Here is an 18,386-nt window from a genome sequence, read left to right as displayed (position 1 = left end):
TAAAACGTGACCAGATGATGCTCTCCTCCAGCTACAGGACTGTTTTGATCTGACAGACTGGAGACCTTCACTCAGTCTGTACTTTTCTACAGTTAGTGCTGTGTAGATAATATGACAGTGACCAAAACCATCTGGGCTTTTCCTAACCGAAATCCTTGGATGAAGAGTGATGTACAGGCTCTGATTAGAACTCGTAACGCAGCCTTCAGGCGGAGGGACAGTTCTCTGTACAGCACTGCCAGAGCCAACATGAGGCTGGGCATCAAACAGGCCATGGAGGTCATCAGGACGAGGATAGAGGCTTCTTCACAGACAACAACCCCTGTGAGGAGAGCCAACCAGGCCCTCATCTACTACAAATCAACTACAAATGCCAGAGCCCCCCCAACCCCTGACAGCAGCCTCAAACGCAGAGCAGTTAAACACCCTCTTTACTCAACCTGAGTAAAGAGGGTTCTTCTAGAAACATGAGGTCAGGAGGATGGTGAGAGGCTGGGGCTGTGGTTAAAGCCTGCGCAGACCAACTGGCAGGGATCCTCACCAGGCTATTCCACCGTTTCCACCTATATGAATGCCTCCACTATCATTCCCATCACCAAAACGACAGCCTTGATGAGACCTATAGCCCTCATGTCTGTAGTCATGAAGTGTTTTGAGTGGATAGTGTCTCAGCACATCAGAGACGGTCTACTTCCTCTGTGTCCTGAGGAAGAATAACCTGGATCAGAAGCTGTTGCTGGCCTTCTACCGCTCCTCAGTGGAGAGCATGCTCAGGGGTGGTTGGTACTCAGGGCCCACTACTGAGAACAGGAAGGCTGCGCAGAGGGTAATTAACACAGCCCAAAAAAACCATTGGCTGCCCTCTGCCATCCCTGGAGGCTGTCACCAGATCCTCCTGTGCACATTTGACATGAATTTTCATAAGTGCAATTTCCAGTTATATCTAAATAAAAATTATTTTGTGCCTCAGAGAGCAGCTTCTGAGGAGAAGAGGCAGTAGCTCATGCCATGCGTTTTTAGTAGGCTCAGGTTTATGATGATGTAGCCTGTAATGTTCCTGACTTCAACATAGGGGTTTATGCTGCAGACAGCCTAGGAGCTATGACTGTAGCATCCAGGAAATGCAAAAACATGCAAATATGTATCTTATCTCCTTGCTTAGGAGCATTGCTTCTTGGTGAATCAAAGCCAGGCTAAAAGACACTGAACTGAATAATGAATTATTGAGTGCTTTTCCCCTCTTGTCACTTGCACTTGCAATCGTCCATGTTATAGAGGCACATTTTGAAGTGGTGGCGATATACTGTTGTTTGCCTCTCTGTGAAATGGTAGCTGGATACAGGCTCACATTAGGGTAGTGGTTCTGCTATTCTCTGTCTGAGAATATGTTTGTTTTGTTTTTAGTTTTTAATACTTCAAAATATAATCACATACTAGTATGTAGACATTTTCATTAACACCCTTCTGTTTGATGATGTGGACCTGGCATCACAAATCCATAAGTATCAGGACATCTAGTTGCGGATGCATTCAAATCACATCTAGACATGAAGAGTATTGATTCTGGGATTAGGGTTAGGGACCAGGAGTGCATCAGTGCAGCTGAACACTTTGCCCCATGTTTCCTTCACAACCTCATTAACACTGCATTGAGTAGAGTGGGTTAACTCAGTGTGTCTTTGATTGCCCAAATCTTTCCTGCTGTTATTATCATTGTCAACCATATTGCAATGAGCAAGAGAAAGCAGGACTTTCCTGCACAACACACTGTTTTAGTTATTTCTCTTTTGAACAAAGTATTATATCAGGATTACAAACAACTAGTAAATAGAAGGCATTCTGTTGTGGACTGTCCCAATGTAAACCCTGAGCTGCAATGCTGCGAGCTACACTCATTAGTTCTGACAGCATCTGTTTTTAGTAGTACTAAACTGCTGACTAGGGTCATTCTATAGAGATAGCTACAGCCTCTCTTTTACAGCTGGGTCCATGCTGTCTCGCCTACCATGGGCTCAGCTCCACTCTCCAACAAGGCAGTGAAGCCCCGTGGGCAGAACTGAATAATCTCTGCTTCTTTGTGTGTGTGTTATGTGAGATGTGCTGACAGCATGCTGCTGGGGTCTGCTACTTTGCTAAGTCCAGTAGTCCTAGTTTTCCCTGGTGTTATTGATCTCGGCCAAACAAGTGACTAAGCCCATAAACTCATCAGGAAAGTGTTTTCACAGGACAACACAGACTTCTATAGCTCCTTTTCTTCCGACAAGGAAGATAGGTCCATGTTTTATTCTGTCTATTGGCAAAGTATGATATTTAAAAGATGTTCAGTTGGTACTAACAGGCCCAAACTGTTACAATAAAATTATAGTATTCTGCATACCTTGGTTGTAATGAGGGGTTATTTGAATTACTGCAGTGTGGCAGTATTATTTAAGTAATTGTGCTCAAATAGTACTAATACTTTTTAAAGTTTTCATCAACTGTTTCACACAAATTTTCCAATGTAAATCCAAAGCAGTGTGCTCAAAGATGCTAAAATGCTTAACAGACTAAGTGCACTTTGCTTGCGTGGATTCATCACTATGTAAAAATTGGCATCTTTACATAAATGTCAGTAAACCATTTGCTACTTTATTGATATAACTACTTTTTTGTAGCATAGTATCCAGTCTGAAGTTACTTAATTTAACAGCCCTAAAATGTCACCCTAACCAGTCAGCCGTGATGTGTGGCCATGGTGAAATACAAAAACAAACTACACTATAGAATACTGAGAATACAAGTCATGAATATTATTAAACCATGCCTAGCTCGACACAGTTCAACAATGGTGTTAATCGTGCTTGTGACTTGTCATTACTCCTGCTATGCCCATGTTTCCATTTTACTGGACCATTTGCTTTTTTTAGCAGCACAGCTGCCTTTTATAGTCACAGTGCTGATGATTTGCTGGAATGGACAGATTTGTAGACCTGGCCCAAAACGAGGTTTTTGCTAGTCTTATGAGGAATGATAAGAGGTTTGGAGAAGTGAAAGAAACAACACATGAAATCTTTAAATCTCCTCCATAAGCCATGGAAAGGTGTTAAAAGATAGATATAGCAAGTCCCCAATAGTACTGAGATTGGTGTCAAAGAATGAGGCTACTGGGACACAGACACAGTCTATTATCTACAGTGTCACAAATGTATCAAAATACCTTAACAGCTTTATCCAAATGATGGCAGAAGTGTGATATTAGCCTGTTTCAAACCTGCCAATCTTTGATAGGTTTGTAGGTCTCAGACTGATGTTTGCTGTCTGGTTTATTTTGTGTGCTAGAATTTGACTTTAGATCAATGTTGTTTGATTAAGAATTTGTTTAATCAAAATCAAGGCAAAGGTAGGAACCAAATAAAGGAGGTTTGCAGTGTGTGTGAGCCAAGTGTATGCACTGTATGGAATCATCTGTGTCCAGTTCATGCAACAGTGGTCCTGCACACTGCAGCAAGGAAACAACAGCATCACTGTATCACTGAACCATGAAAGCATCCAAATAAGTTATACCAAGCGTCATAATTTTCTGCACAGGTGAGGGCATGACTCATGGCTGTCAGATAATAGGAAGGCGTCAGGCAAATTTGCACATTAGCCTTCCTTTGTTATCCCAGACAACGTTGTCACATTAACAAAGCCGAGAGCCACAGAACTGAAAGCCTTGCGAGCGGCAACTGAGATTTATTTGACCCCATGGCCAATAAACAAATATAGCACTTCGAAATGCAGAAGAAAAACAGACAAACATGTTAATGCATTTATGGCAAAGCTCTGCTGCTGCTTAGATATCCCCCTGCTTTGTTCTTGTTCAGTGAGAGTGATATGGAGCTCAAGTACACATTTTAGAGCTTTCCCCGGAAAGAGGGGTTCACAGAAAGACAAACCTAAATCTGATTGGTAGCCAGTGTAGCGACTTTAAAACAGGGGTCATGTGAGCTCCCTTGTTCAAACGGGTCAGTAGCCTCACTGCAGACTTTTGAACAACCTTTAGATGAGCTAGCCCTTTCTTGTTTAGACAAGTGAACAGACTGTTACAGTAGTCGAGTCTTGTAGAGATAAAAGCATGGATTATCATCTCAAGTTCACTTGTTGACACGATGGATCTAAGTTTTGAAATGTTCCTCAATTGAGAAAAACAGGTTCTTAATATCTGATTTAAATGTTCCTCCAAAGAAAAAGCTTCATCAAAAATAACACCTAGATTTCTAAGGTTATGCTTCTGTGAGGAACCTAAATCACCCAGTCACTGTTTAATATCAGGTATTGCGCTGTCTGGTGCAATAATCAAAGTTTCTGTTTTGTCTGGGTTTAGCTGTAAGCAATTGTTGTTCAACCATTGTTTAATGTTGGTTAAACAGTCAATCAGAGCGGAGAGCTTATTAACTTCAGAAGGCTTAAATGAATGGTTTAGCTGAATGTTGTCAGCAAAAAGATGATAAGATAAATCTTTTTACATCAGGAAACTGCTGTATTATCTTAAAGGAAAAATATATATTAAAAACAGAATAGGTTCCAGCACGGAGCCCTGAGGAACTCCACATATGAGTTGATTACCTTTACAAAAATATTGAAGGTTCATTTAAAATAAAATGCCTGTCACATACTTTTTAAATGTACCTAACATAAAATATGTTCTATATTGCATTAAAAAATGTAAAAATTGTAAACAAACATGCAAAAAAAATCCGCATAGAATTCTCTTTGTGAGTATTTCACAAACGTTCATGAGGCCTGGCTGGCATATCGACTTTTTAAAGGACATTATCGTTCCAATAAGATATAGGCTGGGCTGATATCTTAAATAAACAATTAATTAATAGCTAAGCCACAGCTTGATTGAGTGTTTTCAAATCTTATTTAGTCACTGTTCAGATCCCTGAAGTGGCCTTTTAAAGCACTTAGCCACGGGTATTTAGTCCCTGAACATAATCCTTTTTAACATTGCCTCATTACACTGACTATGTAACATAAATGGAAAAGAATAGGTTAAAAAATAGGTGCTTAATATTTTTATTTTTAACTAGAAAAATCATTCATAACATAATGCTAGGGCACATGTATGAATACCACACCTGCTGTGCTTTCAGTAAGCACATCCTAATAAACACACTAATAAACAGGAGCTAGAGTCTCCTGTGCAGGATGGCTGTTCCTCCAAGGTGTTCGTTTGTCTGGAGTAAGACTGACAGGAGAGGGAGAAATGTGCTTCTTAGTCTGATAAAGCTACAATCAAGCATCAGTCTTCATGCGGTGCCTGTCTTAAACCAAAGGGAAAAAGTGATATCCCATTTGCTTTAATCTCTTGGTTACAGCACACTGCCAGGCAGATCTGCACTTTGCTGACACAGAAAGCCTTTGTATGAGCTTCTCACTTCCTCATCACAGCTTTAAGCCTGAGAACTTTTTTTTTTGTATTTGAGGAGTTCTAAATTAATGAGATCACTTAGAGAAATCCCTCTCCACTTCTGTTACTAATATTAGGAGGCCTCAATCCTCATCTGCTCTTCTTCTGCCTTTTTCTGTGTGAGGTGGAAGACGTGCAGTCAATATTAGATGTCTCCAAGGCGTCCTATAGGGCCATATACCTCTGCTGTTTGCTCACCCTTTTTTAAACAAGCCTTTTGTTCCTCACACTCTCATTTCCACCGTTCTGTTTCTCAGTGTCCTCCACTCGTTTTCACTCTCATTGCTTAGTTCTACATCTGTCTCCATCTTTGCTTTTCCTTACATCCCTTTTGTGTTGTTGCTTTCGTTAAGAGGGTCTCCGGGGTTCTGGCTGTATGGACTTTTTTCAGCATGTTTCTGACGTGTTGCATCCTACTCTGTTAAGTTTTCATATGCTACTCTGTTTGACACTCTCTATGGCGACACTAGTTAAAGCTCTGTGCGGCCTAGTTTTTTATAGCAGTCATACTGTAATGCATATTCAAGATATTTTGAAACCAAATTGTTCTCACAATGTCCAATACTGGTTTAGACCTGTGCCTCATTCACCAGAAAGGGTGACTAAAAGGTCTCTTTCAATACAAATGCGCAGCTCTTTTACTGCGCTGCTTTACTTGTGATGAAGGCTGTGTTTGTGTAGTGGGGCCTACCCCAAGAACTATATAACCTTCAATATATCATTATATATTAGCTCTAATGTATGCTGAATTGATTAAAGCTGGTCATTTGTTGGTATGCCAGTGAAAATGGTGTTCTATTTCTTTAGTTGCATGCAGGCTTAATAGCCCCAACTTCACTGTCAACCCAGTACTCTTGTGTTTGTGTGTTTTTTAAGCCCTACATTAAGAGCTGTTGTTCAAATTTTCAGCCTTTTGTTAACGTTTACACAAGTTTTTTTAAATGGTGGTTTAAGGTTATTTATACATGTGTGTGACCCATATACTGTAAAAGATATAAAAGATGGGTGTGGAGTGCTGTTTTGAAGCTCTAATATTGCAATTTGTTGAGTGTGAACTAACCGTATTTGGAGTGGATATAACCAACTTGGTTAGCAAGATGCGCAGATAAAGATACTTGCTAATTAGTGCAGACGTGGATAAAATAATACAAAAATTTTACTGACCAGAAAGCGGAGCACTGACTTCTTAAATAGTATTTTTGATACAATGAATGAAACAGCAGATCCAAAATGCTCCAGAAAGTAACAGCACAGAAGGATTTGGTGTGGAATTTGTTTTAAATATAAAAGTAACAAAATCCGGTACTAGTACTTTCAAAGGAAACTGCCTGAAAAAGGTCTGTGATGTTGGCATGACTCTTACAGTGATAATATGTTATAATTTTACATGGTATTTGATTACCGATTAGAGTTAAATGTTAAGGTTTCAGACATACTATCTGACATAACATGTTTGTTTATGATAGGGGCTCAGCTTGATCTATGCTAGAGAACAGGTAGACTGAAGTTAGCATGCGTGTCAATGAATTTAGCTTCAAATCCAGTACACTCAGCTTTTAGTTGTATTTTGGGTTTTACCAGGGTTTTCTTCAGGTTGGATGCGTTGCCATACCCAGCTTTACATTCTGCAATAAAGATGTTAAAGAAAGCATTTTCTGCACTGAGTTTTGAAAAGTGTAACCACACCTGACATATCAGTTTTTGGTTTGCCACCGCCACCATTGACCCACGTGTTTGTTTGGTTTCAACATGTCACAGGAGTGACCACACATCCCCTCGCTGTCTTTATTCCTCTAACCCCGGTGTGCTCTGAGGTTTGGAACCAGCTGATTTAGTGTGAAACGGTACTTTAGGAATGGGAGTGGATCATCTACCAAGGTTGGTAGATTGATCCATCGACTTCTTCCATCTACATGTTGAAGTATTCTTACTGAATGTTCAATTGAGCCTGATGCATCCATGTGTGAGTCTGTGCAAATGAGACTTTTATTAGGAAGTGCTTTTTTGGTCTCAATTTGAGAACAAAGGTGTTATATAAGTACCAGCCCATTTACCATTTAAGTTGGTACTCAAACCTACGGCTCATTGACAGATCAGTTTGATTGAATGGACACCTACTGTAGTAGACAAACAGTGGTCAGCACAGACATGCCCATCAAAAATAATGCATAACTTATATAAGACATATGTAGCTGAAAAATAAAAAGTTGTTATGAAAGGAAATTTCGATTGAGAGATGAAAACTATATTTTGTACAACGCTATAACCACATTTATTTTTCATAAATATTCTGATCTATGCTATGTTTGGGCCTTTTAACAGAAAAGATTAGTTTATGTGAAGTCAGTTTTAAGTGACAAATAAACAAACCACCATGTTGGTTTCATTCAGCCCCGATGTTGCCGCTTGGTTAGAACACTTAGTGTAAGCACTTAAGTGTCGACCGTGCTGGGAGAGCACTTAGCCTGCTAGACCATAAAAGACCACAACAAATGTAGTTCTTCAGTTTCACACCAAAAAAGGCAAATCCCTCAGCAATAACATGGATTATGAAAAAAGTCCTGCAGTCTAAAAACTCCTGTAGATAAAGATTTTTGCAGTGTGGTCTTTGCTTTCATGTTCTAAGTTTGTTATTGAAATCTGTAATAATAGTTAATTTAGGACATCATAAGATTCTTGTCAGATTGATAGAGCAGCTGTTATCTCTTGTGGAGTGTCACTGAATAGTAAACTCAAACAAGGTGCTTAATTGCATAGATCTGTGGCCTGTGAAGGAAGTAAAATGTTAAAGCTTTAGGGGTAGGAGTGCATGTTTATGTTAAATTAAGTTTTACAGCCCAAATGAGCATTTCCATATAAAGCCTGCAGGAATCCAGACACTCACAACCCTCTTACTGTGACTTGACTGTTAAATCAGAGTCAGAGTATTTCATCTACACCAGTTTTGGCTCATTGGCTCATCTTGCACATCATTTCTTTCCCTACAGTCGGCCTGTTTCTTCTTCTGCTGCTCCAAACACGTTTTTACTCCCTCCCTGCTTCACTCGTGCTTTCATCCTTCTGCTGGGACTTTGAGATGAGTTTGTTGATTGGATCAATCCCCAGAGAGCTCATACCTGGATTTCTTTTTTTACAGTATGCATCACCCAGCTGCAGAAAGCTCAGTAGAGAATCAGCCAATGAAACTAAAAAGCTGCTTCCTGCTGTTCTTTAATCTTGATTTATCTTTCTTTCTCCTCCGTCTCTGTGTGTATGTTTGACATTCTTGATGACTCCATTGAGTGCGCTGTGCGGTGTCGAGTGGGAAAAGCACAGATTGGAGAACTGCCTCTTTAACCTCTGAAGGAAGAAATAAACTTGCGGGAGGTTATAAATCTCTCTGATTAAAACCAGCTCCTCTTTGGCGGCCCTTTTCTGTGTGGGACTGGACTATGTGTGCTGTCTGTCATCTGAAGGATGCTCACAGACTGTTAAAATTAAAAACCCCTTAGAACAGTCATGGTAACCAACCCTCCCTTTCAGTCTGTGTCTCTAGCACACACACAACCATTACAAGGGAATGTATGGGTTTAAATTGTTGTGGGGGAGGCTTCAAAAGCAGTCTGAAAGGTCAAACTGACACTGACTTGTGGCCTTTTTTAATGTAGCCGGATCATAAGAAATACCATTATATAATTTCCATCTGTCTGGACTGCATAAGCTGTAAACTGAAAGAGGTTCAGCCTGACAGGAACTGGTGGTATCTTCAACATTTAAACTGCAGTACTTGTATTAATGGTGGGATTTGCTTAAAAAAAAAAATCTAATACAGTTTTAATTTCTCTTTGCCCAAGGGAGCTATACATCTATACAACACTATGAATCGGTCCACTGAACCCAACCAGGCTAGCATCTTAATAAGGTCATTTGTCATTTTCTGTCTCTAAAGGAACATGTAGACTGATGTGCATGGGCACAATCACGGTAGTAAACAATCACAGCAAAATGTCATTACGCACAGATGGTATGTCTGAAAAAGTGCACAAAAAAGCATCTATAGATAGACATTTGTCACTGTTCGGGTGCTACATCCAATGGAAGCACTCGTTTTTTGTTGTTTTTTTTTTCTTCTCATTTCACAATGAAACCAAAACATGGTCGCAAATACCTGCAACTCTTTCTTATTGTTGTTGTGGGACCGAAAGCCTGTATTTGCTGCTCCCACTCTGGCTTCAAGTCAGATGGTGTGTGGAGATCAAATGCAAGCGAGTAAGACTTGATGGCACACTTTTCTGGACACAATATTTCACTACTTTAAAGGTAGGGAGTGAAGAGGCCAGGCAGTCAGGGCATGTGTTAAGTGTGCTTTTCAGGCAGCTGCCACCATCGCTGATTGCTCTGGCCCTCTTGGCCTAAGGGATTACAGCCCACACTCACAATTTCTATTCATGCCTGGGGTCAGTTATTCTATCACAGGATGAAAAATCCACACACCGATACATTTAGATGCTTGCAGTTTACTGGCTCCCGGTGGATTCATAAACTCAGAAGGCTAATTGAAACAGGAGCTAGATAATAAATCAAAGCGGTATTTCACCAGGCCTTGGCACATATATGACTTTAATAATCCAGAATGGTGATCACAGTTTAGTTGGTGTAAGCACATACGTAGAGAAACAGTGGCCTTCATCATCGGAGCTTACAGTTCACATACATACTGTTGTCACAGAGTTATTTTAGTTTCTTTGAGATCAGATCTGTTTCTACTTCATGAATTCTTCTCAAGGTGAAGTGAAAATGTTTACTTAAGACTTTGTTCTGTGTGTGAGGTAACTTGTCTCTTGTCCTGGGTTTTAAAATAATTCCCATTTGTTTAAAATGAAGTCAGTGAAGCACCTGGAGAAAACAAATTTTGGCAAATCACAGAAATTAAAAGATAAACAACAATGTGAATGTGAAAAATACAGATTTTTCTTACAGGAGTAAGGAAAAGGGAATTTGGTCAATAACCTCAAACAAAGCACAGTACATTTCAAAATATTCAAGAAAACTGCTAAAGGTGGAAACAACAAACTTGTTACACCACTTGAGGTAAAATCACTCTGTTGAGTAAAACCAGGCTACAAAGGTATGCGAGGATGAGATGTTAGCAGCTGGTGATGTGTTTAAGAAAACAAAAAACTCAACCCAGCATCGTGGGATCGCTCATTCATGTGAAAGGAAAAGCAAATGGTGCATTGAAATTACTGATGCGGTTATATATTCTTTGGCTATGGATTTTGGTGGAAACGATGGAAAAGGAAGACTGCAAGCAGCTGGTTAAACATTTGAAAATTTAGAAATCCCTGTTTTATGTATTGAGATGTTAATTTAACTTTTTTGTCTTAATTCTGTTCAAATATTTCTAACTAGTACATCTGCTGCTCTGACAAGGATCTTCTAGTTTCTGCTTTTTGGGGGGTTTTCTTTTCTTGTTGACAGGTGATATTGAAACCTCTTTTAACAAATTATTCTAAATTACAGGTTCTGATTTATTTAATGTTCTATTGAATTTTCTATTTCTATTTTTTTCTTTCTTTTGTTTGTTTTTTTTACCTTTACAAGCAATCGTGTTTCTGTTTGAGCCAAGTTGATCTTATGTTTTGGCTATGTATGTCAGCTGGCTCCACACTGAAAGGAGCCATCCATCTATCCATCCATCTCCTTAACCCAGGTCTCACAAATAATCATTATTTTTACACCCAATTTATGAAGCTATTGAAACCAGATTTACTTTATGCTAAGTTGACTGTTTGAACACAAACCTACATGCACCCCCAAAGTTTTACTATAGTTTGGTTTGATCCCCATATGTTTAAGTGTTTTCTTGAAAGGGAAACTGTATTCTTTATTCTTCTCTGCATGTCTCTTTTTTGTCTCCATGGCAACCTGCTAGAGCATGGGGTCAGCTCTGCTAGCTTTGCTCTTGTAGCACCTCCCAGCTCTCCTCTCCTCTCCTTTTATACTATATGTGTATCTCTCTCCATCCCCCTCCTTGCGCTAAGATGATGAAGCGCTTTTAGATTTGCCGATTAAAAATGGATGCTTCTGATTCCCGCTCTCTCTTCATTTTTTAATGTTTGTTCTTCTTCTCTTTCTCTTAAAGCACTCTTTCCCCCTCATCGTCCTCGCTCTGCCTTTTTTTTATAAGTCTTGCTACATTCCTGCCTCCATTCATTAACATCTCACACTGTTTCTTCCTCTTTCCCTGATCTGTGCCCCCTTTTGTCTCAGTTCAATTTGTTTCAACTCAGCTGAGATAAGATCAATGCAGCTCAGTTCAAATCGGATCAGATCAGTTCACAATGAAAAATTCATTCAGCTTATCCTGACACATTTAAATCAATGCACTTTCAGTCGTCTTCATTAAGATGAAATCGATGCAGGGTTTGTTTAATTATAAGGTGAGGTTATACAACAACAAACTGCCTTCCTTTTTTTATTGTTGACTTCCTTCAGATCACATTTTGGGCTTAGGCTGGAACATCCAGGTTCTTCCTCTAAGTGATAGCATCTAAGTAATAGATCAAGAACCCTTTCTCATCTTTTTACATCATCTAGTAAATTCAAACAGCTCAACCTCGCTTTATTGCATGACTCACCATCTTTCCCATCTGAGCTAACTACAGTTTTAATGGCTTCACGTCCAAATGTGCCACCGTCCTTTGTCTGTCACATTTGTTTTGCTAATATGAGATGAATGGAGTATCTCTCAGGAGATTATGATAATGCATTCACGGTCACGAAGGGACGCCCGTTTGGGGGAAGCAGAGGTCGCTGCGTGCAAGTGCGTGTATGGTGGTGGGTAACCTTTCATTGTGCGTGTGTCCCTACTGGAGATAAAAGTAATAAAAATGACAGGAGAGATTTTGGTTATTGATTGAGGTCCTTGTGTTCAGCAATATGCAGTCATTTACTGGGTTTTCCCTGGAGAGATAAGTGGAGGTGCCCACGTATTTATGTAGTGCTGGTGGGTAACACTGGCCTTGTGCAATGAATGAATCAAAGAGGTCTAAATAAGCATTTGCCAAGTGTATTTAGTTAATTGAAGCTTCTGAGTCTTTTTGAAATCCAAGGTCTTTTTTGAGAGCAGTGAACACGTCTTTTAACTCCAAATCCTTCCCTCTAACATGATGCTGATTAGGTTTCTGGTCTGAGTTGGCATAAATGGAAGCTGTGATAGACTTTAAATAGACTTATAATTTCTTTGCCAAATATTATGCAGTAAAAGCACCCTTGCTACATAATGTCAAAGGAGTCAGCGTCATTCCCCATGAATGCTTAGACGTTAATTATTTATAGTATTTCTAATCTGAGGTAAACTCCTTATTTATAGTCATTTTCGTCTTGTTTTTTCAGGTTGAAATATCCGTTGAAGACAAACAGCAGCTGAGAATAAATCCTCGGAGGTGAGTCAGAGATTGCTTCTGAGTATATTTTGACTGCTTGACTACATTTTCTCCACGATGTGCCAATTTACATTGTTCTCTCTTTAATGAGTGATATATTATTGAATTTAAAAGTAGCATAGAGATGTAAAAAATCATTATATAGGGAGAGGTTTAAGCCATTAATGGGTAGCTAAGATTATGTCATTATGTAGTTGATGATATGGCAGCATGAGAGGAGACAGCAGTCTGAACGAGTTCTATATATATGATGAAATTGTGAGTTTGAATGATGGTTGGTTCCGGTTATTCCAATGTGAGTGACATGTGACATTCTCGGGATGCTGACCCATTCTTCTTCTGTAAATATGATTCAAAAATCTGTTTGTGTTACTCTTCTCTGAGAACAGGTTGAGCAAGTGGCTGCTTGTTCACATCATTTTCTTAACAATTGTGAAACATCTTTTGAAATGTTGATTTTAAATTTCCTCAGTTATTCTAATTGTCTATGTGTATAACTGAGAGAATAATGCTTCTACCTATAGAGTAGAAGAAGAGGGTCACCCAGGTTCAGTGACTATAAAACGTGCTTATGCTTTGCTCTTATTCACTTGTAATGCTACTGCAGCTACATGCTACGTGTGCACAATGATGTTACTGAATGTGTCAGCCAGCTTCTTCTTCGAATACCCCAGCCCCAGTTTTTGCTGATGGCATGTCTGTTCTAGTGCTTTTTTTCAGTTGGCATTTCTTTTTATATTTTCGTCTTAGTAATATGCTCCCATTGTGTTACGGTTAGTATCACTTCAAGGAGCTACTGCAGTTTTTGCAAAGCCATAAACTCCACTTGGTTGCAATTATACGCTAAATACATATTTTTTTCCTTTCTGACAGACGTATATATTACTCGAATGTATGACTCTAACAGACCTACAAATATAATTTGTACATACACATGACAGATCATTTTATGAACTTTATAAGCGGCTCAATCCCTGGCTGTACTTCAAATAAAAAGGTCAGTTAGCATAGATGAAAAGTGCTGAGTGTTGAGCATGACTCACAGCTGGCAGTGACTGATACCCTTTGCAGTCTTGGCTCTGCCCTGTTTGTATCTGCAGTGTATACAGGGAGTGCAGAATTATTAGGCAAGTTGTATTTTTGAGAAATAATTTTATTATTGAACAACAACCATGTTCTCAATGAACCCAAAAAACTCATTAATATCAAAGCTGAATGTTTTTGGAAGTAGTTTTTAGTTTGTTTTTAGTTTTAGCTATTTTAGGGGGATATCTGTGTGTGCAGGTGACTATTACTGTGCATAATTATTAGGCAACTTAACAAAAAACAAATATATACCCATTTCAATTATTTATTTTTACCAGTGAAACCAATATAACATCTCCACATTCACAAATATACATTTCTGACATTCAAAAACAAAACAAAAACACATCAGCGACCAATATAGCCACCTTTCTTTGCAAGGACACTCAAAAGCCTGCCATCCATGGATTCTGTCAGTGTTTTGATCTGTTCACCAGCAGCAGCAACCACAGCCTCCCAGACACTGTTCAGAGAGGTGTACTGTTTTCCCTCCTTGTAAATCTCACATTTGATGATGGACCACAGGTTCTCAATGGGTTTCAGATCAGGTGAACAAGGAGGCCATGTCATTAGTTTTTCTTCTTTTATACCCTTTCTTGCCAGCCACGCTGTGGAGTACTTGGACGCGTGTGATGGAGCATTGTCCTGCATGAAAATCATGTTTTTCTTGAAGGATGCAGACTTCTTCCTGTACCACTGCTTGAAGAAGGTGTCTTCCAGAAACTGGCAGTAGGACTGGGCGTTGAGCTTGACTCCATCCTCAACCTGAAAAGGCCCCACAAGCTCATCTTTGATGATACCAGCCCAAACCAGTACTCCACCTCCACCTTGCTGGCGTCTGAGTCGGACTGGAGCTCTCTGCCCTTTACCAATCCAGCCACGGGCCCATCCATCTGGCCCATCAAGACTCACTCTCATTTCATCAGTCCATAAAACCTTAGAAAAACCAGTCTTGAGATATTTCTTGGCTCAGTCTTGATGTTTCAGCTTGTGTGTCTTGTTCAGTGGTGGTCGTCTTTCAGCCTTTCTTACCTTGGCCATGTCTTTGAGTATTGCACACTTTGTGCTTTTGGGCACTCCAGTGATGTTGCAGCTCTGAAATATGGCCAAACTGGTGGCAAGTGGCATCTTGGCAGCTGCACGCTTGACTTTTCTCAGTTCATGGGCAGTTATTTTGTGCCTTGGTTTTTCCACACGCTTCTTGCAACCCTGTTGACTATTTTGAATGAAACGCTTGATTGTTCGATGATCACGCTTCAGAAGCTTTGCAATTTTGAGACTGCTGCATCCCTCTGCAAGATATCTCACTATTTTTGACTTTTCTGAGCCTGTCAAGTCCTTCTTTTGACCCATTTTGCCAAAGGAAAGGACGTTGCCTAATAATTATGCACACCTGATATAGGGTGTTGATGTCATTAGACCACACCCCTTCTCATTACAGCGATGCACATCACCTAATATGCTTAATTGGTAGTAGGCTTTCGAGCCTATACAGCTTGGAGTGAGACAACATGCATGAAGAGGATGATGTGGACAAAATACTCATTTGCCTAATAATTCTGCACTCCCTGTACACTCAGCAAGTACAAGTAAGAAAACCTAGAACACTAGAATAAACCTTGTGGATGCTGTAACCTCTGAATAGCTACGACAACCCCATTAGCCTATGTGCGAGTAAACTCTATGGGCCAAAAGCTCAAGCTCGAAACGCTCAGTTTTAGACTGTTTTTTCTACTCTTGGCTCTGTATGCTGTCAGTAAGAGTAGATATCCCTAATATGGTTATCTCTGGGACACAGCACCACCCATAACCCTGGTCAACCCTTTTGTTTACAATGGGGAAGCCAATCAGAAGACAGCTGGTTTAAAAGGAGTGTGAAAGTAGCTGAAGTGCCCTATTTTCGACAATTGTTTTGAACTGTGAAACTGTGAATCATGTAAAGCTACTCGAGTGCAAGACATGAAAATTATTATAACAGATCATTTAAGTTTGATTTTGTTTAGAGTAGTATGGTTATCTGAGACATTCACAGGTCAGCTATAAAAGGTTTTTTGGGAACAGATTCAAGTGTAAACATGGAAAATCCTTAAGGTCACATAATAAAAACAGCCAAAGTCCCCATAAATCCACAGCCTAAAAGGCCAGCACGGGTTAGTGTAATTACTCAGCAACTGTTTGAACACAGGGGATTGTTTATGACTGGATAAATAGCAGCCACATGTCCTGGCATCATCTGCTGCTCACCTGATAATCAGCACACTCCAGTGCACATGCAGAGGACACACAAACAGACAGGAGCGTGGTGCATTGATGCGAATTAACACATTCAGATTAACAGTGCAGTGAGTTTTACAGTCATTCTCAAGTAGTAATGTATAAATGTTAGAAGGCTGGAAAGAATGTGATTGCTTTTGTAATACTGAGCAAATACTGAGGTCCACTTAGGAACGTAAATCTGCATTGCAAGACAGGAAAAAAATAAATAAATACAAAAAATAATAAATACTGAGCAGCAAATATAATGGCTTGTGAGTGGCACAGCCAACAGGCCACTGCTATACAGCATTCTGGGGAGCAATAGTCTTAGTAAGTAGAGCACACTCAGCAATTACATAACACATCACTACAGTGTTTCCACCTTCCGGCACTATCATTGTTACCTCAATAGTCCCATGAGAGCCCTCTACTATATTGCAGTGAGCCATAATTTTAACAGTGAGTCATTATCGCAGCAGTTTATTTAACTGAAAAGAAGTCATGGAAAAGTGGTTTGAATTCAGTTATCGCAGGTTGCGATGATGGATCTCCTCTCCTCCCTGCCCTCTTCCTCCAGCTTCCTCTCTCCTCCTGTCCACCCGTCTCTATGAGTAATCCTTGCGAACAGATGGGTGGAGGAGAAAAAAAAGGGGCATGCCAGCTTGTTGTGCAGCTATAACACTGTCAATCAGTCCCCTCCCCCGTCCCATCCTGTCAACATTTCAGCCCGTTCCGCCTTAAAAATTTCCCACTTTCTTCTTTCTCCCTAATCATTTCATTCTCCCCTCCTGCCCCGATCGGACTGTCAGTTAGCCTGCCATCGGTTTGACAATGTGACTATTTTTGTTATGTCACCACTGCAAGAGCCATATGTGGGAATAAGTTAAAGGTGTAACAGTCTTGCCCCAAAGGATAAAAACAGCCACATGCTGGAAACAAAATAAATTATAGGACCCCACACAGTAAGTCATGTCAGAGTCACGTACCAAGGCCATGTGCATCTATTGATATCTTTTACCTAGCAGTAACCCCAGAGGAATACCAATGAATCTTGGCTCGGTTACAAGCCCAGCTGGGTTCATGCCCTGTCACATTGTAGCACTGTATTAGAATGAGACTGCCCATTGATTTTAGGGTCTGTTTTTTTAATGTCTAGTCTTTGCTTTTCAGTAAACACACTTTTTCACACTTTATACAGCCCCACCTTGAAGCAGAAGCCTCTGCAGTGCAGTGCCTTAATTGGTGTCAACTTATCTTTATTTTAAAACACTTTAAGATACATGATTTTAATGGTTTTCTGTGTAGTCGGAACCACTGTTTACTCTTCATTTTGCTAAATAAAACATTGCTTTTCATTTCATAGCTGAGAGATGGTGCAGATGATTTCTTTCCCATTTTACAAACTTAATCATTGATGGCAAAGACCTTGGCAATTATAGTAAATGCTTTGTGAAAGATCATTTTAGAATAAGAATACAGTGATTAGATGAAATGTTTTGGATTAACTGCAAAAAAGATGGATATTCATTACTAAAAATAAAGCAATTAAATGAGGCATTCATTGCATTTCATGCAGATCTTTCTGTAAATTATTGCAGCTCAAACTGACATTTATTGCAGTGAATGAACGAGTAAAATAATATGGCTATACAGGCTGTAAAATCTTTTGTTACATGATATCAACATATTTTTCAGGGTTATCGAGTTTTCCTCACACCACCTGTCACCCACACAAACACAAAAAAAATCACTTATGGATTGAGCCAGCACGGCCCCCGGCTCTGACTGAGCCCATGGCTTTTGACGAGATGACCTTAGACAGGCGAGACACTCGCAACTGATGCCTGCACACACCCAACCAGGCTGCCGGCAGCCAGCAGCAAGCATGTCCCTATGCACACAATATTCCAGATATCACAGCCGTAAAATGTGACATCAGATGAAGCGAATTTTAATGACAGCCATCGTTAATAGCTTCTGATGAGTTATGCACGGATGAGAACCCCCCGTCCTTGTTTTAAGGCAATTATCATTTACAAAGCCTGTATAGTTTAAGTATATAAACTTGGTTTGATGGTACAACTAATATCGTCTGATGTGGGGTTTTTTTTTTCATGTTTCGATCTAAAAACAATCCCATTCTTAGTGCCATTAATCTTTTTGTCACAAAATGAACGTTG

At 39.8% G+C, this 18,386-nt stretch overlaps 1 protein-coding gene across 12 annotated transcripts in view; it reads left to right on the top strand.

Annotated features, from left to right (window-relative positions):
• nrcama (neuronal cell adhesion molecule a) overlaps positions 1-18,386 on the top strand; it is a 64,898-nt gene that overhangs the window by 14,435 nt on the left and 32,077 nt on the right. For all 12 annotated transcript variants that reach the window (XM_086268122.1, XM_086268114.1, XM_086268113.1 and 9 more), the window contains exon 2: positions 12,815-12,864. The gene's annotated coding sequence lies outside the window, so the exon portion shown is untranslated. The remainder of the gene's footprint in view (positions 1-12,814; positions 12,865-18,386) is intronic.

This window comes from Aulonocara sp. 'chitande type north' Nkhata Bay, linkage group LG17 (genome assembly GCF_057382095.1).
Source record: "Aulonocara sp. 'chitande type north' Nkhata Bay isolate Kocher_YH1m ecotype deep benthic linkage group LG17, A_spYH_male_GT1.1, whole genome shotgun sequence".
NCBI classification, from domain to species: Eukaryota; Metazoa; Chordata; class Actinopteri; order Cichliformes; family Cichlidae; genus Aulonocara; species Aulonocara sp. 'chitande type north' Nkhata Bay.
The sequence above is the reverse complement of the archived record's forward strand: the minus strand, read 5'-3'. Positions and strand labels throughout refer to the sequence as shown.